The sequence below is a fragment of the Macrobrachium rosenbergii genome, chromosome 43, assembly GCF_040412425.1.
Source record: "Macrobrachium rosenbergii isolate ZJJX-2024 chromosome 43, ASM4041242v1, whole genome shotgun sequence".
Lineage (NCBI taxonomy): Eukaryota > Metazoa > Arthropoda > Malacostraca > Decapoda > Palaemonidae > Macrobrachium > Macrobrachium rosenbergii.
The window spans coordinates 18,042,739-18,055,800 of NC_089783.1; the positions used below are offsets into that span (position 1 = coordinate 18,042,739).

The following is a 13,062-nucleotide window of genomic DNA, read 5'->3' on the forward strand; positions in this document are numbered from 1 at the left end:
AAGACCTTGAGTTACCACACCATAGCCTACAGCGTGACCCACGTCACTGGTAGCACGACAGGTAAGTGTGCCTCCTAAAATCACTAATGTGCTTCCTTACCAACAAAATCCAGTAGCTCTCATTCAGAGGCAACTTTTTAAAGTCGACGGCGTCACGCAACCTCGGTTTGTTTCGCTTTCGGTTTCATGGCCAGAAAACCAATCTTCATTAAACATGATGCTCTTTTATAGGTGTCACAGTTGTTATTCACTGGCATCTTTGAATACAGGCGCTGGCATAGAAATATATGTGGCACAGAAGAATACGAAACTTGAAAGAGTCCTCTTAAGGATTAACAATAGTAACCGTTGAATTGAATATAGAATTTAGGCCAAAGGCCAAACACTGGGACCTATGAGGTCATTCAGCGGTGAAACGGAAATCGACAGTGAGAAGGTTTGAAAGGCGTAACAGGAGGAAAACCTGAATCAATTGTTAAGAGAAGGTGGAAAGTAAGATGGAAGAAAGGGGATATGAAAGGAGGTAAAGTAAAAGGGACAAAAGGGATTGTCGCAACTAGGGGCCGAAGGCTCGCTGCAAAGACCCTTAAGTAATGCCTACAGCGCACAGCATGAGGTGCACGGACGGCACTAACCTCCTACAGGGAATAGTAACTGTTGACGTGCGTCATTATCTCGAGGATTTATCAAAATAAATCACAATTTCAATTTACCGTTCGCGTAATCCTAATCCTGACGACTGACGTGTAGAGAGATGTGAATGTGAATAACGAGTGCACCTGAAGACAAGGCAATAAGGAATGGATGCCTTAATTTCATATCGTTCGGAGGGCAAATGTGAGAGCTCCCATGAGTGAGACAATACTCTGCGGAGTCAACTCATACTTAGGATGGCCGAGAATCATACGGAATTCATAAAAAAAATTCAGTAATGCTGAAGGTATGATATTTATAATAAAGATTAGCTTTGATCGTAGACTGGAAGATTCCCACAAAATATGTTTACAACTAATGAAGCTGAAAAATTTGACAATTTCTATTTTGTCCAGATTACTGATTTTAGTCATGTTGATGATGTACAGACCTACCAATATTTGAGTGTGACAATGCATATATGATCAGCCAAGTGAATGGCATAGGCCTTGCGTTAGTTATATCGTGTATATCACAGTGAATGACAGTAATAGGCAAAAGAATGACCTTATACCTAACTCAGTGGAGAATTTGGATATACTCGGCAAATACCTCCCAAAGCCAGAAAAATAGCCGAGGCAAATTCTTTCCAATCCTTCGGAATATAAAGAAAGAGGTTATGCAATCATGTTCATTCGTTGAAGACCCGTGTTACAGTTACGACAAATGTATCGATAAATGATTAAGGTTCTCCTCTTATCCTTTTGATAAATTATTAAGGCTCTCCTTTTATCCCTGAAGTAAGTCATGATAGATGAAGGCAATGAAATAGAAAGCACAATGGCAAAAAAAAAAAAATCAAAATTCCACTATCCCTTACAACTATTATTTTGGCAATTCTAAGATCAAAAGGGTGTTTAGAATTTCTTGGACGACTGGAGCAACAAAGAATAAAATTAGTGTAGCTTTCTACCTGTTGAAAACAATAGAAAACGTATTCCAGCGAAGAACATTGGCAATCAAGTTGCTAATATGATGTATTGGCCAGGTATAGCCTCGAACGTTGTGGCACAAAGGTTTTCATGGATACTAATTTCCTAACTACTAGAATAAAAAAAAATCCCTATAATTGATGTAAATGCTGCAAGAATTTCGTTTATAGCAACTTCTATCATACGCTTTCTAGTTTCACAAGGTCTTGTCAGAATGTGGGTAACTCGCAGCATAAAGGCTAATAGAAATGTTCTAATACAAGAGGTCAAATCGACTTCTGTTACGTCGAGACCGGGAGAGGCGTAAAACGATCTTCAAGACGGCTCTTTAGCTCACTGCAAGCAGTTTTAAAATACTTGACAGCAAGATTGGGAAAGAGACTACTAAATCACTCCATGATTTTTATCATAACGAAGGCCATACGAGACTGATCCAAATTACTTGTAACGTTTTCGTTCTTGGAATTATTATAGCTTGTACCATCACAACACGTTAGCAGAAAAGGATTAGGCGTTTTCACACACTTCATCAATTCTCACATATAATTCTAACGCTGAGTTATTTTGGGCATTGATGATTTTGCCTTGAATGTATTTTGTCTTAGATTTTATATCAGTTTAATGGATGTATATAGTAAGTTTTTGCTATATTAACATGCTATTCACAATGAAATTAAAACCTACTTCATATGGAACTATTTGAAAGGAAAATTTAATATTGTTTCGGTTACAACTCTACTTACACAAAAGATAACATGTTCAAAGATAATACGTAATGTTTTGTTAAGCTCCTGCATTTATTGTCAGTAACGTTCTTGGAGTCCTTACGCAAAAGGAAAAGAGAGAGAGAGAGAGGGAGGGGTGATGGGGGGGCCGCAGTGACGTTTATCTGTCGTAATTCGTAGATATACTGTTCAGCAGAGCTGCAGGAGAACGCCAGTCTCGGTTGGTCACTCAGCTGAATACGACCTTCTTTCCAAATTTTGTACCTTCCCGGCTTAATTTGGTGAGCAACTTGTATACGTGTGTGCGTGTGTGACTATATTACATTTAACAGGGGACTTTGTTGTGGTGTTTGTTGAGTCTGAAATTTAATTACAGTACAACACGAGCCGCTTGTCTTTTAAAACAAAATAGTACGGTTCGCGCTACAATCTGTTTACACTTATTCGTTCCCCCATTGAAATGAAAAGACACAGGTACTACCTTTAACAGCTATCGGGGTAAGTTTAGTGCTAATTTTCGACGGGATATGTTTATGACACCCGTGTACATTTTTTCGCACTCTTATAATGTTTCTATATCATTGTTCACAAATAACAAATTACTTAAATTTGAGTTAATAATCGCTTTTTCTCTTGGTTTTTTCTTATCATTTGAGACAGCTCCTGTGTCGCTGTTCAAATCATAGTTTAGAGAAACAATGATGCAAGTATCATAAGTTTCAGATTCTTTTTTAACGAAGATTTCTATCGGATTCACGTTCTATCTTTTTTTTTTTTTTTTTTTTTTGTGTCATCAGCATCCGGCGACATTTCCTCTCTGCCAGGCCCTTCCACATGACATGAAGTATCTAGGTTGAAGTGAGCTCAAGTACGCTCCAGTTTTTGTCATAGTATTAATCAATTGTTTAGTAAAAGCATTAAATGACTGATGTACTATTTTCAATTTGTTCATGTAGTATAATATATATATATATATATATATATATATATATATATATATATATATATATATATATATATATATATATATATATATATATATATATATATATATATATACACACACACAAATGTGCATGTTTTTTGGAATCATCACTCATAAATGCCTTTTTCTCAATATTCCTTATATCAGAATTTACTTTGCTCCTTTGCTGAGGATAATATGAATAAGCTTTAACGGTGTGATTCACAGATTAAATTATTTAATGGAAAATATGCCATCCATTTGGGAGAACTGAAATACTTCTAGCCAAGATACTGTGTTTTATACTGTCATTTTTCATCATGATCTTTTCCATTTACATTATACTTTTCCACTTGTATGTTAAGAAAGATTTCAAGACTGATATTGAAGAACATACTTTCCCATTTTTTATCCATTGTTTTATCATGTCTCACAGAAAGCTTTTTTTCTACCCCTTTCTATTCACTCTTTTATCTCTGGCAAGTTTATGAGGACTTTTTCAAGGATGTGGTTTCATTAATAGATTAAACTTACTCATTTTTTATGCTCATTCTCTACTAGTCAAAATATAAAATTTACATATAATGAGACTTGAAAGTGTATATATATACAGTGTATACGTATATGTATGTATGTACAGTATATATATAAATATATATGCATATATATATATATATATATATATATATATATATATATATATATATATTATTTATATATATATATAATATCTTATTATTTTTCCTACTCACAGGTACTCAGCCATAAAACATGGCGTTAAACGACCGCTGGAGCTTTGAAATTGAAGTCAAACACGCAACCCAGATTATGGGCCCTCCCGGGGCATTTGAAAATTCTTCGGTACCACGTGGGGCTCTGTTCATCGCTGATAATAGACCAAGAGACCAAACGGTTCCTAGAAAATGCGTCCACAAGACTCGTGAACTGTTTACAAAAATGGGATACGTCACTTGCAGCAACATCAACGATGAGACGATCGACACGACTTTGGCCTCGCTGGAAAAATTCCGCGATTTCGACATCAGAGAGGAACACCAGTCTATGGTCTGCATAATACTTGGCTGTGGTGGAGAAGAGGGGTTTTACACTTCGAATGGACAAATTTTGAAATACAAGAAAATCTATAGGATGTTCAGCAACGGAAAGTGCAAAGCAATGAAGGGGAAGCCAAAGTTGTTCATTTTCCACTGTCACGACACAGAAGACGATTACTTGGATAACGAAACATGTAGGTCTAAGGATATAGACGACGTGACATGCACTTTAGTTTGGAATTTCCTATGTCCTAAACCAGAAGACGACTTCTTTTATACTTTGTGCAAGGTGTTCATGGAAAGAGCGAAGGACGAGAATATTGATGCACTCACGAAAAGAGTAAATAGAAATTTACCGAAGGACCATCATTCGCTTTTAAAGACTATCGGCGTTAAAAAAGCCTTTTATTTCAACCCGGTTGGACTTAAAAACAGAGAACATGGAGCCTCCTAATAAATATATGTTATTTATGTATTAAATTACAAAGTTTTTTTTATCAAATGTTAACATCTCTACACGTTCAATTGAAGAGGAAGACTTTAGGTAATTATTATTATTACTGGACCGTGTGTATTGGGACCTCACCAACCCATCCCTGGACACACCTGAGCATGACCTTCGCGTCCTCCTGGAAATATGCACAAAAAAGGCCCCTTTCTCCAACCATCGTGGCCATATGTACACACAGATCGACGGGGTGGCGATGGGTTCTCCCCTTGGAGTCCTCTTCGCCAATTTCTATATGGGCACTGTGGAGCAAAGGGTATTCGAAGACATAGACCAGCCAAGGGTGTACGTGCGCTACACCGACGATACCTGCGTCAGCGCCAATTCGCAGCCATAGCTGCCACAGTTTCACCATCGAACACAGCCAAAACCGCTACCTCCCCTTCCTTGACGTCCTTGTGGAACAGAGAGAGGCCTCTTTCTCTACGAAGGTCTACACGAAGCGGACGAACCTGGGCGTGTGCATGAACAGGGCGAGCGAGTGCCCCGAGAGGTAAAAGCGCTCCACCATCAGCGCCTACGTCAGGAGGGCCCTCTCGCACTGCTCCTCCTGGAATGATACACGGAGAAATGGAACGTGTAGCCCAGACACTCGTCGACAATGTCCAACCAAACCGGAATATAGAAGAGCCTATCAAGGCGAAAGTCGATAAATGGTGCCGGCTTGAACCTCGTCCCGATGCCCCTGAACGCATAGAGTTCTTCTATAAAGGACAATTTCATCATAAATATAAAGATGAACGTGCCCTCAAGAACATCATCGAGGATATGTCTTCCCCGTTGACCCCAATAAGAATATTCATCTGGTCATTTATTACAAGAGCAAAAAGACGAGCAGCCTGGTGATGCGTAACAATCCAGCGCCCCCTCAGCAGGATCCCTTGAAAAAAACCAACGTGGTATACCGGTACTTATGCCCTGTCCTAGGATGCCTCGGTTATTACATCGGTATGACCACCATGCGTTTCTCCAAGAGGATATCCTGCCACGCACAAGAGGGAACCATCTTTAACCATGCCAGGACCGCCCATAACCAGAGAATTGCAAGAAAAGATATAATCACGAATATGGAAATAATTGACCGAACTACGGACCACCGCCTCTTGCGCCTCTTGGAAGCATTGCACATTGGGAAGGAGAAACTAACCCTCAACATTGTGCAGGAACCTGGCCCGAGCAGCCAATCATAATTCAGCACCGAACAAGAACAACTCCCTATAAATACCGACCCAGGCGCCTTGTTTCTCCTGCAGGAGCCCGTGCCAGCACAAGGCTGGCTTAAACAACCTTGTTTCTCCAGATCTTTCTCAACCACGTCCAGAGGATGACCAACGAAATGGTCGAAACATGTTGTCGGTCCCACAACCTGAAGTAGAACCTGAATCCAGACGAAGAACGGTTCCATGGATTTCTGATTGAGTATTTCAATAAAAGACTCCCCGCATTCCCCACACTATCCTTTTTCCAATATGAATATTGGCCTATTGCTGACCAACATCGCTGAGCCTGAAAAGCAAATTATAAGGAAAATAGAAAAGATACTGAATAAGATAAATTCGCATAATACAGCCATCTTTTTATTATTATTATTATTATTATTATTATTATTATTATTATTATTATTATTATTATTATTATTATTATTATTATTATTATTATTATTATTTGATGATAATGGCCATTTTTTTGTTTACTGAATCATAAATAAATGTTTTGATACAGAGAGGTTATATTTGAAATCTAGTGGCATGCGTTGGTCTATCTTTTCCCAGGTTTGAAATGTGGAAATCGATAACCTTGAACTGCAGAACTTGGTGACTGTTTAGTTTCTGTGAAACTCTCTTTTTGCTTCTACCTCACAGCCTTTCCTACTTCAAAAGGCAAGTCTATCCTTCTTTTGGAGGTTGGGGTTTGCTTTTGTTCGTTTTCTTTCTCTGGAATTCAGCGGTCTTAGGAGGGAAGCGAGCAACCCACTGGTCTTTCCAGCTCAATTATTATTATTATTATTATTATTATTATTATTATTATTATTATTATTATTATTATTATTATTATTATTATTATTCAGAAGAAAAACCTGTTCATATAGAACAAGTCCGCAAGGACCAATGACTTGATATTCAAGCTTCTGTATGTCATGGGAATACAGAAAGAAGATTTCACTTATCAAAAAGTAAAAAAAAAAAATGAGCCAATTAATAAATAAATAGAAAAAAAATTAAGCAAATTATTAAAATTCTTGACCTTCTTTTGTGTGAGGGATAAAGGACCTCTGGAACAGAGAAGTTGGGCAGCTAGGTGCATTTACTGCATATTTCTGCTGTTGTTCAGCGAATCTGGTTACTCTCGGCAGTGAAAGGGGATCAGAGATCAATCGTGAATGTGAAAGATCTCTGTGAAAATACAACTTATGAAAAATTGAAAAACAAGAGACCGTCCGTTGATGGTCCAAATCAGAACAGCTAATATTATGAAACAGAAACCTGACCATGAGCAACTCTGTCTAAAAGAGATAAATCTCTGACAGAAGCAATGACTTAAAACAGGCTGTACTGATTTTATCACAGTTATACGCATATGAGGCCTTATGAACAACACCTAACTTTCGTGCGGCATTTGCTGAAACATCCACTAGATGTTTCTGAAAAGTTAGATGTGAATCAGAAGTTACACCTAGAGTAGTTAAAGCTTCAGACTCGTTCAGCAGAGTGTGAGGGGAGGGTGGTATGGATAATCCGTAAAAGATCTGCTAATCAATAATGTTTTCGTTTTACTGGAGTGGTCTCATACCCAATGACTACACCATTCACTAAAACGGTCCATGTCAAGAGTGACACTAAGTGCAGCTTCATTTCTCATGAGTGGAGACTTTACTACACTCACAAGTGTTGTATAATCTGCATCCTGAACAATCTTTTTTTTCGAGGCCAAGAACCATATCACTTGTATACACTAAAAATGACAGTGGACCAAGAATACCCTCTGGAATCCAGACACAATAGGCCTCGGTTTGATAAAGATCTCATCAACAGCAACTCGCTGCTGCCCACCTGTATGGAAAGCGAAGTAATCCTAAAACATATCCACCCACTCCAAGGTTCTGAAGTTTTTAAATAAGTGCCTTGTGTTTTACTAAATCAAAAGTAGCACTAAAATCTATCTGAATAACTCTGGAGTCAAAACCCTTATCAAGGTTCTCTTGGAAATGGCATGTCATGTCTTTAAAGAGCATTGCTGGTACCTAACTGCTTCCTAAATGCATATTGACTATCAGCTATCAATCCTTATGTAGTGGCTTAAAATTCAGTTTTTCTGCAACTTTGGAGAGCACAGGGCAAATAGAAATTGGACTTAAGTTACTGTAGTCAGCAGATATGCCATTCTTGCACCCATTCACAAAGATACGATGTCGACATAAAAATATATATAATCTACTAATCTTGGGAGAGTACACACCAGAAACCTTTTAAAGAACAGTGGAAAGAAACCATCAGGATCTTTTCCACCCCAGCTATCAAGATTACCAAGAATTTTCTTAACGCCCCTGGAGCGAGATGCAAATTTGATAAGAATAGGTTTGGGATGACAAATATCAAGGAGAGGGACGTCCTCTGCTGATGTCTTGGCTTCGAAAGATCGAATAAGCAGTCCAGGCATTGTATTAGGGCCATTAACCAATCTAGCGTCATCTCTTAGTGCTGGTGGAATGGAGGACAAGACTGACACAAAGAGAGATGATGCCAATTTGGTTCCACACAGATGAGGCCGAGTAATTCCTTAAAGTTTCCTCTTCAAGGAATTATTGTAATTTCTCTTGGCTGTACGGTAAGTTTAATTCACAGAACGGCGAGACTCAATAAAAAGGTATAATTTTCATTACAACGATTTTGTCTCCGTGTTGAATTTGGTATGTTTGTCATGGTAAGCTCGTCTACATATATCAACAAGCTATGGCTGGTCATTTGTCCTAAATTTGATGACCTTTCTAGAGACATAGCTTATTAAAATAGCCATCAGCACAGGAATACTGACTGTGGACCAGTGAATCATATATATATATATATATATATATATATATATATATATATATATATATATATATATATAGATAGATAGATAGATAGATAGATAGATATATATATATATATATATATATATATATATATATATATATATATATATATATAGATAGATAGATAGATAGATAGATAGATACACACACACACACACACACACACATATATATATATATATATATATATATATATATATATATATATATATATATATATATATATATATATATATATATATATATATATTATATACATTATGTATTTATGGTGGCTGGGGAGCTGGAGAGCTAAATGAAAAGGGAGAGTCATAGACTGCTCAGTGTCATTTGAACAGGCAATTGTGAACATTTGGTTTGAGAAACGAAGTAAATCGATATATAGCATACAAGAGGTGAGTAAGAGAAAGTCAGATTGACTCCCTCATGCGCAGACGATCACATCTGAGAGGTGAAAAACTGTAAAGTTCTAAGTGGAGTCTTTGTGGCAGTAGATGAAATGAGGAGCAAGTAAAATGTAAGACTACAAATGTCTCCACCAGAAATCATAAGGTGGAAGCTGACAGAAGGGGAAGAATAGAATCAGGAGTTTAAGGAGAATGTATTGAAGGAAGTTAAATTGTTGGAGGGAGTGCAGGAATGATAGAATTACAACAGTGAAGTGATAAAGAGAGCGGGTAGATCGATGTTGGGAATGACATTTGGAAATAAATCTCCTGGTTATAAGGAAACCTGGTGGTGGAATGATGAAGTGAAGGAGGTGGTGAAAGAAAAAAGGATGCAATAAAAGATCTGGGGAAAGTATGGGTAGCAAGAGTAAAAAGAGAGGCTTATAAGATATAAGAAACAATCAAAGAAGGAAGTTGCACAAGCAAAGACAAACGCATTAGATGAAATGTTTGATGAGTTGGAAATACCTGCTGGGGAGAGAAAATTTCACAGACTACTCATGTTAAGGGACAAGAGCACCAAGGACTAAACCCATATAAAACAGTTTAAAGATGAAGATGGAGTGGTTTTATGCAGAGGATGAGATCAAGAAGAGGTGGAAGGAATGTTACGAACACTTGTTAAGTGAGGAAAATCCTAGACAAATCTTTGAAGATGGAGTCCAGAACCTTGGTGTGACATGAAACATTAGCAGGAATAGACATGCTTGTGGGACCTAGCAGACGTAATTTGGAAAGGACACCAAAAGAATGGAAATAAAACTTTATTGCGTCTATCTATAAAGAGGTGACACCTAGGACTATGCAAATTACACGGGAATGAAACTAATGTCTCGCACCACGAAAATCTGGGGAAGAATAATGGATCAAGGGATTAGGGAAGATACATCTATAGGTGAAAACAGTTTGGCTACATGCCAGGTAGATGAACGACAGATGCAATGTTTGTCCTTACGACGGGTATTCAAGATTAGGTTTTCCTCAGTTCTCGCCCTTCCTTAGTTGTGGCAACACTACATCTCAGGGATGATGAGAAGCACAGGGGAAAAAAGATGACATTTCCTAAACAGTACTTTTACTACGTTGCAGATTGTTTTGGTTTATACCGAATTATCTGTAGTACTTGAAAAAGTTGTATTTTTTTCTCATTTTTTCTATGGTTTGTACTCAGAACAGCCTACAAATAGCACAGCACAGTTTGACAATATTTCATTCTTACTTCATCCAAATTCGAAGATGACGACTTCGGTGCCACATCGTCTTTCATAAGGAATGAAAGGTCTTACCATAGGTTAGGTTTCATGAGTTTCATTGGTGCCAGCGCCCAATTTTATCCAACACATGCACTTTTTGTGCTCTCTCCCCCATGTGCTTATCATATTATTCATCTTTTTTTTCTGCCCTTGTAATCTTTACTTGTTTTTTTCCCATAAACAATCTCTCTCTCTCTCTCTCTCTCTCTCTCTCTCTCTCTCTCTCTCTCTCTCTCTCTGTAGCTTGCGTAACATAAACCAGCATTAACGAGTCGACAGAGAAGAGACGGCTCCTGCTCCTATCCCACAGACTGTCACCGTCATTTCCTGCTTTTCGCCATTCTTCTCCCTCCACTCCATCCGCAAAAGCACACATATGCATGGAACTGTAACACATCTTTGCCGTTGACGTTGAGTTATTATCATTATTATTTTTTAAAATATATATTCAATTCTGTCATCTAAATGTTTAAATAAACCCGCATTCATCTTATAAAATTTTACATCGGTTGACATTTTACAGCCCCTGCTCCTTCCACTTAGCGTCATTATCCATCGTACTTTGAACATCCTCCTTTTCTATGTTTGTAACAGATTTTTCTTTCCATTCTCAGACCTCCTATATTTCATAGCGTTGCTGGAACTATGCAATATACATGTTGCAGCAAATCTGCAATCCACTTCTTTATCTTAAGAATAACGTTAAACGTAAAGGGAAATGAAAAAAAGGAGAATATTAAAAACAGATGTGCCAACTTACCAAATACCTCAACAGGATGGAATGAAGAATCTGACGTCAAATATGCGCTTTCCTTAGTGCATTCAGCTGTGACACTTAAATCCGATTGGCTACACCAGGTTATTGCGTTGCAAGACGTCACTTGATTGACGTCATGGACTTATCTAAATTTCTTTCAGTACATGTCCGAGAATAGTGTTCTCACACTTCTCAGTTTCCTGTAGTTATCTTTGGATCTTCACTTGAACAGGCTTTCCCTTCGTCTTTTTTATTTTTATTTTATGTGTGTTTTTGTTCCTAATAGATATCTTTCGAACTGAATATGTTGTGAAAGTTCTCGGCTCGGTCTCCGCATCTGTGTCTATACAGTAAAGCGATAGGTGTGGTTTTGAACCCAGGGTTGCAAGTAATGTACGAATTTTCTTTGTAGGTAATGCAGTTATGTTATAATAAAAGAGACCTTGCCTGATTCTTTGGGCTGGATATTGTATAAAACAACAAGAGAATCTGTGTCACTTTATTTTTTCCACGTGCTTGGTGAAGATTCCGTTATATTCCTCTCTCTCTCTCTCTCTCTCTCTCTCTCTCTCTCTCTCTCTCTCTCTCTCTCTCTTGGATTTTGAATCTCCTATAAGAATTTACTATGTAAGTTAAACTTTAGGATTCAAGTGAATTATCAAGATAAATGTAAGTTTAGGATATCTACTTAGCTGCAATTGAAAAGACCGGCCTTAACATAAATACTTGTCTAGGATCTTTTTATTATTATTATTATTATTATTATTATTATTATTATTATTATTATTATTATTATTATTATTATTGTTGTTGTTGTTGTTGTTGTTGTTGTTGTTGTTGTTGTTGTTGTTGTTATTATATATTAATGCACATGTGCTTTCATAAAGAGCACAAACTACCATGAATACACTACTCATTCAGAAAAACTTTATAAAGATATATTTATCTTACGACGAAGACGGACTACACTCTTCCGTTAGGAGAGAGAGAGAGAGAGAGCAGAATGAAAGCCTAATGACATCAAAACGGATGTGGAAACACAATGCTCAAAGCTGAATAAACGAATAAAAAGCAATTATATATTTTCTGACGAATAATGGATCAGTTTTGAGTCCCTATTTATTCCTGCATTTTACTCATATATTCCTTAAAATTCTTGCTGTCATCATTTCAAAAAGAAAGGTATTTACTGGACAAGATCATCAACTCCGTTAAAGATATAATCTTTTTGGGTCGGGTTTCTCGGTTTGACAGTTTTAGGGGCAACTTTGGTTAAATTTTCGTGAAAATTGACACTCGGCTATTGAGCGCTCCTGATAGCAAAGGTGGGCCTCGTTTCTGGCAAGAAGTTATTAGATTTCTGGATAAGTAGAAATATAAGTTTTCAGGGGGGTAATGGTATTTTTTATATATATTAGAGGTGGTGAGTTTTTTTAACCTCAAAGAGGATGTACGATATAACTTCCTTTTTCACATTTGGAAGCCAGTATTACATTAATCATTAAATACCAGTTGTGAAACATAAAACGCCTTCGTTCTATTCTTGGATGATATGTTTTCGTATGATTCTCGGTCATTGAATTTAAATTGATTTAATAGATGCCAGCTTGAATAAGATTTTTTGTGACTTTAAGTGATATTTTTACACAAAAGC

At 37.2% G+C, this 13,062-nt stretch overlaps 1 long non-coding RNA gene across 2 annotated transcripts; it reads left to right on the forward strand.

The window, feature by feature from the left end:
* The first annotated feature begins 2,560 nt into the window (after positions 1–2,560).
* On the forward strand, positions 2,561–6,323 carry LOC136828616 (uncharacterized). 2 transcript variants are annotated; one of them, XR_010850147.1, is made up of 2 exons: positions 2,561–2,631; positions 4,069–6,323. It is a non-coding gene; the product is annotated as an uncharacterized lncRNA (long non-coding RNA). The 2 variants fall into 2 exon arrangements; XR_010850148.1 differs by having other exon boundaries at positions 2,564–2,848.
* Positions 6,324–13,062: the final 6,739 nt, after the last annotated feature.